Below are 6981 nucleotides of genomic sequence, written 5' to 3'. Positions count from 1 at the left end.
GGGGAGGAGCATGTGAGAAGTCAGTCTGTGAGAGAAAGTAGAAGGAGCGAGACATGTTGAGAAGGAGCTCCCTGTCAGAGGGAGCTAGGGAAAGAAGAGTGAGAAGAAAGAAGCTTCAGAAGAGAAAGAAGGGATCCTAGGGGCACGGGTAGTGAGCAATCCACCCATGGGGCCTGGATCCACGCCGACTGCAGTTGGTTGGAGGGACCAAGTTGCAGTGGGGGAACCGGCCCCCAGATTAGTGGAGAACTACAAGGCTCAGCTAGCCAGCGGCTGTGGTAATTGTATGTGTCACAGCCACAACCACACCCATTCGCTGAAAAGGCAGCCGCATACGATCCAGGGGACCAGGAGTATGTCGCCCGACGAGACCCAAGGCCGCTGGCTTGGGACACTGTGTGTAAAGGCACAGGGCAGGAGAGGTGGGAGCCAGTGCAGTGAGATTGCCAGTAAAGGAACATAAGTAGGGGGTTCTGGCAAAGTGTACCCTGAATTACCTGAGAGCTGACTGGACCACAAACACGGAGGACACAGCACCCGGCTGGGGACTGCCTTTAAGAACTGTGCGTAAACTGTGGAAACTGCACCCTGCTGTGTCCTATGATTTATTTCTGTGCCACCTGCCCTGCACTGTGACCATCACCATCACATTTAACACCATTACTGCCCTGGGGCCTAGCTCTACATGTGGAGAGCTGTACCAACTCTGCTGCATCACAAACTGTCCCAGCGGACTGGAACTGCAGCCATCCATTGTCGAACACCACAGGTGGCATCACGGACAATCCCCCCATAAACTTTATTTCCCCTTTAATTTCATTGACTTTTACTGGACACCCAGGGCCATGGACCGGGTCACTGCTGCCGTGACCAACCCCCTTAAGAACCGTCTCATCCGGTCCAAGAACCCCACGGCCCTGGCGGGCGCTCCATTTCACACTGCAGCCAATCAGCAACCACTACTGGCCTGCAGTACTCACTCTTCTCCAGGATATCCAAGATCGACTGCTGTGCTACATGGCAGACACGTAAGCACAGTGAGATCCAGCACTGATATAGCAGGAATGGCATCAGTGCTCATGGTATCTATTTTATTCTAAATGGAGGAATACAGCATTTAAGAAGTCGTTGTCTACAACCCTTTTAATTACTGCTTAGTATAGTATTCAGGTCTTTCCCAACAAAACCCCTCTAGGGCGAGAAATGTTTTATCCAACAGGTCTCATTGTTCTACGTCTATTGAGAAGCTTCATTCCATTCTGTAATTATCATGCACTTAGCTAGGTTCACATATTGCTGCCACAATCTACTGAAAATGCAGCTTTTTTTTCCATTTATTTTTTCAATTGCGTAAACAAAGACACAGACTGCACACTTTATTCACTGAACTACTGCTATTAAGCAAAATTTATGAAATTGGATATGGAGAAACTATTATTTCATGGCAATCACTTTTAAGTGGGTCTCTATAGCATTACATGCAGGACTGCATGGCTACCACTAGAGTTGAGCGACCTTGACCTTTTTAGAGTCGAGCCGGGTTTCGCGAAACCCGACTATCTCAAAAGTCGGGTCGAGTGAAATCGGCCGATTATGACGTAAAGTCGGGATCGACCGAAACACGAAACCCAATGCAAGTCAATGGGGCAGCATAGTCGGCAGTGAGTGGGGGCCAGGAAAACACCTAGAGTGCCCATTTTAATGTCAAAACCATCCATTCTTCTTAATGAAGCTTGTCAAGCGTAATTTACCTTATAATAATTGGAAGGCATTTGAAATTGGGGTTCATTTGGCTAAAGTTGTGGTGGGTAGGGCTGGTTCAAGTAATTAGTGGGCCCAGGAAATCTGGACCACGTCACGGCAGTGGAGCAGGGAGAGGTAAGTATTTCAACTTTGCAAGTGCTGTGAACCTGAGCAAGCAGGGGGGGGCCCACTCGTTGGCATTGGCACTGGCACAGGGCCCCTCAAAGTACAGCGGTGTGTTTGCACGGCGGGGGCGCCTCCCACCGGCAGCAACACTTTTGCGTACTATGAGAGGCCCTGTGCCAGTGACGTCGCCAACTAGTATTCCTCCCCCCACCTGATGAAGGAACCTGCACTTTCATCTGCACCTTCCTGTTTGTCCCCGTGTAAGGTGGTATGGTATGCGGGAAGGGGGACCTGACTTTCAGCAGGGTCACAATCTTGCAGTGTAGCGTGCACGGGAAATGTTGCGTTATGGGTCAATGTACCAGCAGACTCATCTATCACTGGCTGGGCAATGGGCAGGATGAGGAGGAAACACAGATATAGGCCCAAAGAATAAAGTGGGCTAAATGCAGTTCAAAATTGGTAACACAGGACTAATCAGGGGGCATTGCAGTGGAGGACAACTGGAATGAGAGGCTGACACAGAGAGTAGGCCCAAATCAGTAAGTAGTCGAAATGCAGTTCAAAATTGGCAACCGTAGTAAACAGGCGGCACAGCTTTGTTCAGTGGAGGAGAACAGCAAGGAGTGGCAGACACTGATAGTAGGCCCCAACCCAACTAGTAGGCCAAATGCAGTCTAACATTAACAACTACTTAACGAGCGCCTGAAAACGGAATTTCAGGACAGGAAACCAGGAGAACAGCAAGGAGCGGCAGACACTGTTAGTAGGCCCCAAACCAACTAGTACGCCAAATGCAGTTGTTCCATTTAACCACAATTTAACGAGAGCCTGAAGATAGAAGCTCAGGAAAGGCAACCTGGAGAACACCTTGGAGTGGAACACACCATCTCTCTCCACCCCATACCCATTTTGTAGGCCTAATGCTGTGTAGTTTTCTACAACTACTAAACGAGAGTCGGAAGACCGAAGCAATGGCAAGGCAACCTGGGGAACACCTTGGAGTGTAACACACCATCTCTCTCCACCCGATACCCATTTTGTAGGCCTAATGCAGTGTAGTTTTCTACAACTACTAAACGAGAGTCGGAAGACCGAAGCAATGGCAAGGCAACCTGGGGAACACCTTGGAGTGTAACACACCATCTCTCTCCACCCGATACCCATTTTGTAGGCCTAATGCAGTGTAGTTTTCTACAACTACTAAACGAGAGTCGGAAGATCGAAGCAATCGCGAGGAAACCTGGAGAACACCTTGGAGTGTAACTCACCATCTCTCTCCACACCATACCCATTTTGTAGGCCTAATGCTGTGTAGTTTTCTACAACTACTAAACGAGAGTCGGAAGACCGAAGCAATGGCAAGGCAACCTGGGGAACACCTTGGAGTGTAACACACCATCTCTCTCCACCCGATACCCATTTTGTAGGCCTAATGCAGTGTAGTTTTCTACAACTACTAAACGAGAGTCGGAAGATCGAAGCAATGGCGAGGAAACCTGGAGAACACCTTGGAGTGTAACACACCATCTCTCTCCACCCCATACCCATTTTGTAGGCCTAATGCTGTGTAGTTTTCTACAACTACTAAACGAGAGTCGGAAGACCGAAGCAATGGCAAGGCAACCTGGGGAACACCTTGGAGTGTAACACACCATCTCTCTCCACCCGATACCCATTTTGTAGGCCTAATGCAGTGTAGTTTTCTACAACTACTAAACGAGAGTCGGAAGATCGAAGCAATGGCGAGGAAACCTGGAGAACACCTTGGAGTGTAACACACCATCTCTCTCCACCCCATACCCATTTTGTAGACCTAATGCAGCCTACTTTCCTACAACTACTAAACGAGAGCATGAAGATCGAAGCTCAGGAAAGGCAACCTGGGGAACACCTTGGAGTGTAACACACCCTCTCTCTACACCACGGAAGGGCTGATTCTTAGGAAGGAAGGCTGTCGGAAAGAAGCAGGGCGCGTCCGAGGGTGATTATATTCTTATTAGGTATATACTCACCCTCGGACGCGCCCTGCTTCTTTATTTGTAATGAATGTTTATTTGCAATGTGGTTTTGACTTACTCTATTTTTTTGGTAAATAATGATTTTATTATTTTCATTGTTTTGCATCTTCTTGGCAATAATATAAAGAAGACGTGACAGGACAACACTCGGTGGATGCCATATCTGTGTTTTAAATTGAAAAAAACTTTCAGTTAACTACTTGCAGGAGAAAGTTATTGTAGCTGGTGGCCATTTTTAGTACTGTACCAGATTTTTGTTGTATGTGTTTGTTTTTAATGTTAAAATGTCTGCATTTGATATCTCTCCAGTATTTTCTTTTTTTATAAGCAAAATACTTATTTTTATATTTTCTGATGTTGGTTCAAGGGGTACACGGGCAGCAGTAGACAGGTCAGTGGAGGCCTAGTGGAAGGAGGGACCGCAGACAGGCTTCGAAGCCCTAACATAATAAATTGGCCTGGCTGTAGGCAATTTACAATTGGTTCCAGGGGAACACGGGCGGCAGTAGACAGGTCAGTGGAGGCCTAGTGGAAGGAGGGACCGCAGACAGGCTTCGAAGCCCTAACATAATAAATTGGGCTGGCTGTAGGCAATTTAAAATTGGTTCCAGGGGAACCCGGGCAGCAGTAGACAGGTCAGTGGAGGCCTAGTGGAAGGAGGGACCGCAGACAGGCTTCGAAGCCCTAACATAATAAATTAGGCTGGCTGTAGGCAATTTAAAATTGGTTCCAGGGGAACCCGGGCAGCAGTAGACAGGTCAGTGGAGGCCTAGTGGAAGGAGGGACCGCAGACAGGCTTCGAAGCCCTAACATAATAAATTGGGCTGGCTGTAGGCAATTTAAAATTGGTTCCAGGGGAACCCAGGCAGCAGTAGACAGGTCAGTGGAGGCCTAGTGGAAGGAGGGACCGCAGACACGCTTCGAAGCCCTAACATAATAAATTGGGCTGGCTGTAGGCAATTTAAAATTGGTTCCAGGGGAACCCGGGCAGCAGTAGACAGGTCAGTGGAGGCCTAGTGGAAGGAGGGACCGCAGACAGGCTTCGAAGCCCTAACATATTAAATTGGCCTGGCTGTAGGCAATTTACAATTGGTTCCAGGGGAACACGGGCGGCAGTAGACAGGTCAGTGGAGGCCTAGTGGAAGGAGGGACCGCAGACAGGCTTCGAAGCCCTAACATAATAAATTGGGCTGGCTGTAGGCAATTTAAAATTGGTTCCAGGGAAACCCGGGCAGCAGTAGACAGGTCAGTGGAGGCCTAGTGGAAGGAGGGACCGCAGACAGGCTTCGAAGCCCTAACATAATAAATTGGGCGGGCTGTAGGCAATTTATAATTGGTTCCAGGGGAACCCGGGCAGCAGTAGACAGGTCAGTGGAGGCCTAGTGGAAGGAGAGACCGCAGACAGGCTTCGAAGCCCTAACATAATAAATTGGGCTGGCTGTAGGCAATTTAAAATTGGTTCCAGGGGAACCCGGGCAGCAGTAGACAGGTCAGTGGAGGCCTAGTGGAAGGAGGGACCGCAGACAGGCTTCGAAGCCCTAACATAATAAATTGGGCTGGCTGTAGGCAATTTAAAATTGGTTCCAGGGGAACCCGGGCAGCAGTAGACAGGTCAGTGGAGGCCTAGTGGAAGGAGGGACTGCAGACAGGCTTCGAAGCCCTAACATAATAAATTGGGCTGGCTGTAGGCAATTTAAAATTGGTTCCAGGGGAACCCGGGCAGCAGTAGACAGGTCAGTGGAGGCCTAGTGGAAGGAGGGACCGCAGACAGGCTTCGAAGCCCTAACATAATAAATTGGGCTGGCTGTAGGCAATTTAAAATTGGTTCCAGGGGAACCCGGGCAGCAGTAGACAGGTCAGTGGAGGCCTAGTGGAAGGAGGGACCGCAGACAGGCTTCGAAGCCCTAACATAATAAATTGGGCTGACTGTAGGCAATTTAAAATTGGTTCCAGGGGAACCCGGGCAGCAGTAGACAGGTCAGTGGAGGCCTAGTGGAAGGAGAGACCGCAGACAGGCTTCGAAGCCCTAACATAATAAATTGGCCTGGCTGTAGGCAATTTACAATTGGTTCCAGGGGAACACGGGCGGCAGTAGACAGGTCAGTGGAGGCCTAGTGGAACGAGGGACCGCAGACAGGCTTCGAAGCCCCAACATAATAAATTGGGCTGGCTGTAGGCAATTTAAAATTGGTTCCAGGGGAACCCGGGCAGCAGTAGACAGGTCAGTGGAGGCCTAGTGGAAGGAGGGACCGCAGACAGGCTTCGAAGCCCTAACATAATAAATTGGGCGGGCTGTAGGCAATTTAAAATTGGTTCCAGGGGAACCCGGGCAGCAGTAGACAGGTCAGTGGAGGCCTAGTGGAAGGAGGGACCGCAGACAGGCTTCGAAGCCCTAACATAATAAATTGGGCTGGCTGTAGGCAATTTAAAATTGGTTCCAGGGGAACCCAGGCAGCAGTAGACAGGTCAGTGGAGGCCTAGTGGAAGGAGGGACCGCAGACAGGCTTCGAAGCCCTAACATAATAAATTGGGCGGGCTGTAGGCAATTTAAAATTGGTTCCAGGGGAACCCGGGCAGCAGTAGACAGGTCAGTGGAGGCCTAGTGGAAGGAGAGACCGCAGACAGGCTTCGAAGGCCTAACATAAGAAAAATGTCAATACAATGGTATTGACAGTGCCAGGCATTGAAGGATGTCAGCGCATAGACTAAACATTGGTGGAGCTGTGAGAGAAAATTTTGCAAGTGGTAGAGCACTGTTTGACCTGGGGGGGGGACTGTCTTGTGGCCGGCGGTACAGGCCCAGGGCCCCTCATATTACAACGGTGTGTCTGACGTTGGGTGCGCACCACCACCGCCAGACACTTTATTGTACTATGAGGGACCTAGTGGCAGTGCCGTCGACCAAAAGCGGGCACACCCACCTCTTCAGACAAACAGTACTCTCACGGGTGCTGGCGCCAAGTGACGATACCACGGCCCCGTGTGGGGACTTTGGCCATTTAGGGAGGTGTTAACATGTCGGATGCTGGACAATCAGGTGCTGCAAATTACGAGATTGGAAAAGTCGTTCAGAATAGTCCACAGGCAAGAC

Source organism: Ranitomeya imitator, chromosome 2 (genome assembly GCF_032444005.1).
Source record: "Ranitomeya imitator isolate aRanImi1 chromosome 2, aRanImi1.pri, whole genome shotgun sequence".
Classification (NCBI taxonomy): Eukaryota; Metazoa; Chordata; class Amphibia; order Anura; family Dendrobatidae; genus Ranitomeya; species Ranitomeya imitator.
The sequence above is the reverse complement of the archived record's forward strand: the minus strand, read 5'-3'. Positions refer to the sequence as shown.